This window comes from Crotalus tigris, unplaced genomic scaffold, assembly GCF_016545835.1.
Source record: "Crotalus tigris isolate CLP2741 ecotype Arizona unplaced genomic scaffold, ASM1654583v1 scf7180000017847.2079705, whole genome shotgun sequence".
Taxonomy (NCBI): Eukaryota; Metazoa; Chordata; class Lepidosauria; order Squamata; family Viperidae; genus Crotalus; species Crotalus tigris.
The window spans coordinates 1033647-1039646 of NW_024096670.1; the positions used below are offsets into that span (position 1 = coordinate 1033647).

Genomic DNA, 6000 nt, shown 5'->3' on the forward strand with positions numbered 1-6000 from the left:
ATACACGCATATTGCTCCTTGCATTATGAATTGTTCTTTAGGGGAAAAAATTAAAACGCAATCCTATTAATCTTTCAAATGATCGTATTACTTACTCTCAATTACTGGAAGGCGTGATCACCTAAACCTGTGGCTGTTTAGGGGCTAAACTCTATTGATCACAATTGGATTAACTTTCTGGTACAGCAAGCAAACATAGTAATCTACTTTAATGAAGAAGGCAATATTTCCCATGCGGCATTATCCTTCGTTTTAAGGATCAAAGTGTGATTGTGAAATACTTCTAATAAGTGTGGAAGTTCAAACAGATTACAAATTCAGTTCTACCTTACCATCTGGCAGCAGTTTCTAAAATGTCACCAGGCAATTTATCCTACTTTTATAAACGTAGTACAAATTATGCATTTCTCTTCCACTTAAATATTGTTTTCCCATTTACATTATCTTGATGATGGCCTTCACAAAAGTCCTCTTATAGTAATTATTGATATGTTGTAAATACTTTTTAAGGGTTTTTTTTTAAACAAAAATTATATTTTGGCCCTAGTCTTGTCCATTTCTGCTTCAAAATTAGGTAAGATAACCTTGTCATTTTTTTTTTTTTTACTGTGGGCACAAAATTAAAATATACTGGGAAGTATCCAGTGGTACACAAACAGTGTTATCTTCACACAGCAGGGCTCTCCTACCACTTCTCTATTCCCACAATCTGCAGCTGAAAGACTTCTAAGCCTCCAGAGCAGCAAAGGAAAGAATAATAAAGGAATCTTCCCCATTGCTGGTGATGAAATTCAAATATTTATACGTGGGTGCTAAGCCTATATGGTGATCCAATCTGAGCTGAATGGCTTACAGACCTCCAGAACAGGAATACGATGAAAGACTAAACATAAGGTAATAAATAACACCCCAAAGGTCACAATGCAACCACCTTCTAGGACAGTGGTTCTCAACCTGGGGGTCGGGACCCCATTTGGGGTCGAACGACCATTTCACAGGGGTCGCCAAACAACGCAGTCCGCCATTTCCCCCCCCCCTTTTCCTTAGCTGTGCTACTCCCTTTTATTCTATTGGCTTTTGAAAGCCAAAAGAATAGACTCTCTTGAATAGAGTCTAATTCTATTGGCTTTCAAAAGCCAATAGGAATTGTCCAGGCTGTCTCTGGCCTGCTGAACCCGCCAAAAGTCCCATTCTGCAAACGGTGCTGCACCAGTTGAGTAGTCCTCGACTTACAACTTACGGTTGGGGGTCGCGGCATTAAAAAGGTTGAGAACCACTGTTCTAGGAGAAACTAAGATGATCTACAGCAGGGGTTCTCAACCTTGGCAACTTTAAGACTTGTGGACTTCAACTCCCAGCTTTGCTGGCTGAGGAATTCTGGGAGTTGAAGTCCACAAGTCTTAAAAAAGTTGCCAAGGTTGAGATCCCCTGATTTACAGGGTTCTCAAAGAAATAGCCAGCTCAAAGGTGCTTTGAAAGACTTTGAAAGATTAGCAGGACTGTAGCCTGTCTGCACTTAGGAGAGCGTCATTCCAGAGATGGGAGGCAATGATTTGTACAGGCCCAACCTGGGATTCAGGCAGGTGATATTCCCTAAGGGACGGGACGCAGAGGGAGCCTCCTCATCCGGATATGAGAGTATTTTATTGTCAAGCCTACTAGCATCTTGTATTTGGATGGTACAAACGTAGGGTTGCTTCTCAGCAGGCTTTCCAATGTTGCTATTCAAAGAAGAAGTCCAAAAAAAGATGTGATTTATAGTATTTGTTTTTATGACGTTTGGAAATGTAAAAACACCGGGATGATTTAAATTTATGAAATGTTTTGGGTATTTAAATGCAATCAATTTTGAGAAAATTACAACCGACCAGCAATGTTTTGAACACTGAGGGGAAACCAAGCTTAAATAAGAGTTCTGAAAACAGGACTTACAGTGATTTATGTAAGATGATTTTTTTTGCAAATGCAACTGTAAAATAAGCCGATTGGAAAAGACATTACATATTGAGGTTATTGTTAAATACTAGAAAAAATGTTTATATTGAACTTTGTATGTATTGAAAGTACTAAGAACCATATCTGTTCAATGTTGGTAAAAGGAGAATACTATTGGAAGAAGAGAAGACCAAGGAAATGTATTTCTAGTTAGTATGTTGATTATGAAAGCACAGAAATCAACTGATTGTTGTTAAATATATGAACCCAGACAACAGGTTGTTTACTAAGCGCTAAATATTTGTTATTCTAAAAAATCAATTTTATTTATATATATATATATATATATATGTATGTATATATATATATGTATATATATATGTATATAGGTAGGTAGGTAGATAGGTAGGTCTTTGGTTATTCGGGTTTTCTCCCGCGTAAAATTGGAAGTGTCTTGGCGACGTTTCGACGAAGTCCCACTCGTCATCTTCAGGCTGGTGTTTTCAGCTTCGTACTTCGAGGAGCAAGCTCGAAGCACAAAGCTGAAAACACCAGCCTGAAGATGATGAATGGGACTTCGCCGAAACTTCGCCAAGACACTTCCAATTTTACGTGGGAGAAAACCTGAATAACCAAAGACCTACATACAAACACCTGCAAAAACCTCAGAAAACACACACACACACACACACACATATATATATGAAAGAAATCACCTATTGTACATCAGCTACTGGACTCAGAAACCTCACTTTCGCTTATTATCATCCGGTTAACACAAACACTGTAACTACTGACATATCATATCACGTTCCAAATGGAAACAATACAGGCCTTGAACAAATAACAGTCAGCATATTCCTACAGATTAATAAAAAGAACAAGTTGAAGACTTCAAACTGCTGTTTAATATCTTAACTTTCTTACTAAGAGGTAAACATCTTCCACTTTCCCGAGCATTGTAAGCAAGACCCATGACACATAGTCGACATAAACAGCTTAACCAGAAGTGTGCATTCCAGCCTCACTACAAATGCAATATTTTTTTTTTAAAAAATGCACTACGTTGATTGGAGACTCGCTAGAGAATGCAGAAGCTAATGTTAAGAGAGATGTTTAATTCCAAATGGATTCATAAACTGCATATAACAAGAACAAAAACGTATTTTCTAGATGATCATATCACCACTTGCAATTCAAGTTGCCATGGATTTGCATGAGAAGATACACCTGTTAAAACATCTCATAAATTTATTTTATTGTTACTGGCAAATGTGGAAACGTGTTTTTCTCCAGAAATGTTTTTTCACGTGATAATCTCGTATAAAAGAAAAGCTAAACACTGTGGAAGACCATGAGAACTATTAGCCCACCCCCTCTGGAAAATTAGTCACACATCCTATTTGCTCTTTCCCAAATGGGGTATACACAACAGACAGAGGAAACAAAAGTACAAAGAAACATTAGACTGAGTTTAAGGATCCGTGCATCTTAACAACCAACATTTCTAGAGTTTGGGCTACATCCAAATTATCCTTGTCCTATCTGGTACTCTTTGGGAAAGTTGGACTACAAAACTTATTATCACTAGCAGCACGTACTGTGGCCCAAAAATTTGGAAGGGGAGAAGTTTAAAGCTGGTGATCAAATGCAACAGTTTTTTTCCCCACTGAATATAACCCACAGCAAGAACAAAATACGCATTTTCCAATCATCCCAAACATTCTCGCTTACTTTCTTTTTTGTAGCCTTTTATGGAAATGACCCTCTCTACCACCCCTGTCACTGGATTTATTTTCTTCCCTTACACAATAAATGAATGAGGAGCAATATATCTAACCGGGATTTGTAGCAAGAGAAAACAACGGAGCCATCAACAACAATCGAATGAAGAGGATTTTTTACGTTAGCCCTTTCCAAATGACTGGTGGCAATCCATCCCCAAATACTGATCTCTTTTTGGGGGGGGGGGGAAGGAGAGGGGAAATCCACCAATTTCTCCCTCCCCTGCTCTCCAAACCAAGTGCAACCGGATTACCCCATGACTTTAATTTGGGGTGTCCTGCGGATGAGCAGGGATGACTCCGGCTTAATTAAGGCTGCTAATTAGGTGCTCCTTTGATCCTTTTTGTTTACTTCGAGGGGTGCAGTCGAAGGGACAAGCAACCACCCCCTTAATTAAAAAGGAACCAGGGAAAGAAGGGAAGAGAGGAGGAGGGAGGGAGGAAGGAAAGAGAGAAGGGAAGGAAGGAAGGGGAAGGAAGGAAGAAGGGGGAAGGAAAGAGAGAAAGGAAGGAAGAAAGGGAAGGAAGGAAGGAAGGAAGAGGGGAAGGAAAGAAAGAGAGAAGGGAAGGAAGGAAGAAGGAAGGAATGAGAGAAGGGGAAGGAAGGAACGAGAGAAGGGGAAGGAAGGGAGAAGGGGAAGGAAGGAAGGAGAGAAGGGAAAGGAAGGAAAGAAGGGGGAAGGAAGGAGAGAAGAAGAAAGGAAGGAAAGGAGAAGGGGAAGGAAGGAAGGAAAGAGAGAAGGGAAGGAAGGAAGAAGGGGAAGGAAGGAAAGAGAGAAGGGAAGGAAGGAAGAAGGGGAAGGAAGGGAGGGAGGGAGAAGGGGAAGGAAGGAAGAAGGGGGAAGGAAAGAGAGAAAGGAAGGAAGAAAGGGAAGGAAGGAAGGAAGGAAGAGGGAAGAAGGAAAGAAAGAGAGAAGGGAAGGAAGGAAGAAGGAAGGAATGAGAGAAGGGGAAGGAAGGAACGAGAGAAGGGGAAGGAAGGGAGAAGGGGAAGGAAGGAAGGAGAGAAGGGAAAGGAAGGAAAGAAGGGGGAAGGAAGGAGAGAAGAAGAAAGGAAGGAAGGAGAAGGGGAAGGAAGGAAGGAAAGAGAGAAGGGAAGGAAGGAAGAAGGGGAAGGAAGGAAAGAGAGAAGGGAAGGAAGGAAGAAGGGGAAGGAAGGAAGGGAGGGAGAAGGGGAAGGAAGGAAGAAGGGGGAAGGAAAGAGAGAAAGGAAGGAAGAAGGGGAAGGAAGGAAGAGGGGAAGGAAGGAAAGAAAGAGAGAAGGGAAGGAAGGAAGAAGGGGAAGGAAGGAAGGAGAGAAGGGAAGGAAGAAGGGGGAAGGAAGGAAGGGAGAAGGGGGAAGGAAGGAAGGAGAGAAGGGGAAGGAAGGAAGGGCGGGAGAAGGGGAAGGAAGGAGAGAAGGGAAGGAAGGAAGGAAGGAAGGAGAGAAGGGGGAAGGAAGGAATGGGAGGAGGCAAGGGAGGAGGAGGAAGGGAAGAAAGGAAGGAGAGAAAAAGGAAGGAAACAAGAGGGGGGGAGGGAGGAGGACCAGCCCTTCCTTCCCGCCCTTCCCCTCAGCCCAGGGGAGACCCCGGGCTCTTTCAGTCTCCACCGACTCCCAGGCCGCCCTCTCGCCTCAGGGGCAGCCCCCCAACGCAGCCCCTTCTCCATCCTCCAAGGGGGCCCTTCCAGGCCAGCCTTCTCCACCGCCGGCCCAGCGCAAGGCCTCTCCGCCTCCACCCTCCCCCGCCCGCCCGCCCGCCCGCCCGTCCGTCCTGCAAGCAGCTCCCAGCCCGTCCCGCTGCGCCAAGAGCCCGGCCGGGAGGGCCTCCCTCGCTCGCTCGCTCGCTCACCCGCGGGGCATCGTCCTCGGGGGCGTCCCCCGGGATCGCCTGGGTCCGAAGCGCTCCCTCCGGCCGAAGGAGCGGAGGCCTGGCCGGTGCGCGGAGAAGCGGCGGCGGCGGCGACGGCAGCCTCTGCCCGCTTTGAAGCCCGGGGCCGAGTGGAGCTGCCGTCGGTCCTCTTACGGCGCCTTGGGCTAGCCCACGCGCATGCGCGGGAAAAGGAGGGTGGGGGGGGAGAGAAAAGACAGAGGCTCGGGCGCGCGTGCTCGCGCGCGTGCCCTCGGGGGGGGGTAAGGAGGGGGCGCGCCTTGGAGTGGCACGGTTCCAATCACGGCCCGGGAAAGGAGGCGGCGGCCGGCCAGGGGCGTCGAGGCGTCCAATCAGAGGCGGCGGAAGGAGCAGCTGGTTACCGCACCCCGCGCGAGGAGAAATTAAAAAAAAAAAAAAGAGTCCGGTCG

At 45.5% G+C, this 6000-nt stretch overlaps 1 protein-coding gene across 1 annotated transcript in view; it reads right to left on the reverse strand.

The window, feature by feature from the left end:
- Positions 1-5748, reverse strand: part of BMPR1A (bone morphogenetic protein receptor type 1A) — a 62699-nt gene extending 56951 nt beyond the window's left edge. The window contains exon 1 of the mRNA XM_039343391.1: positions 5552-5748. The gene's annotated coding sequence lies outside the window, so the exon portion shown is untranslated. The remainder of the gene's footprint in view (positions 1-5551) is intronic.
- Positions 5749-6000: the final 252 nt, after the last annotated feature.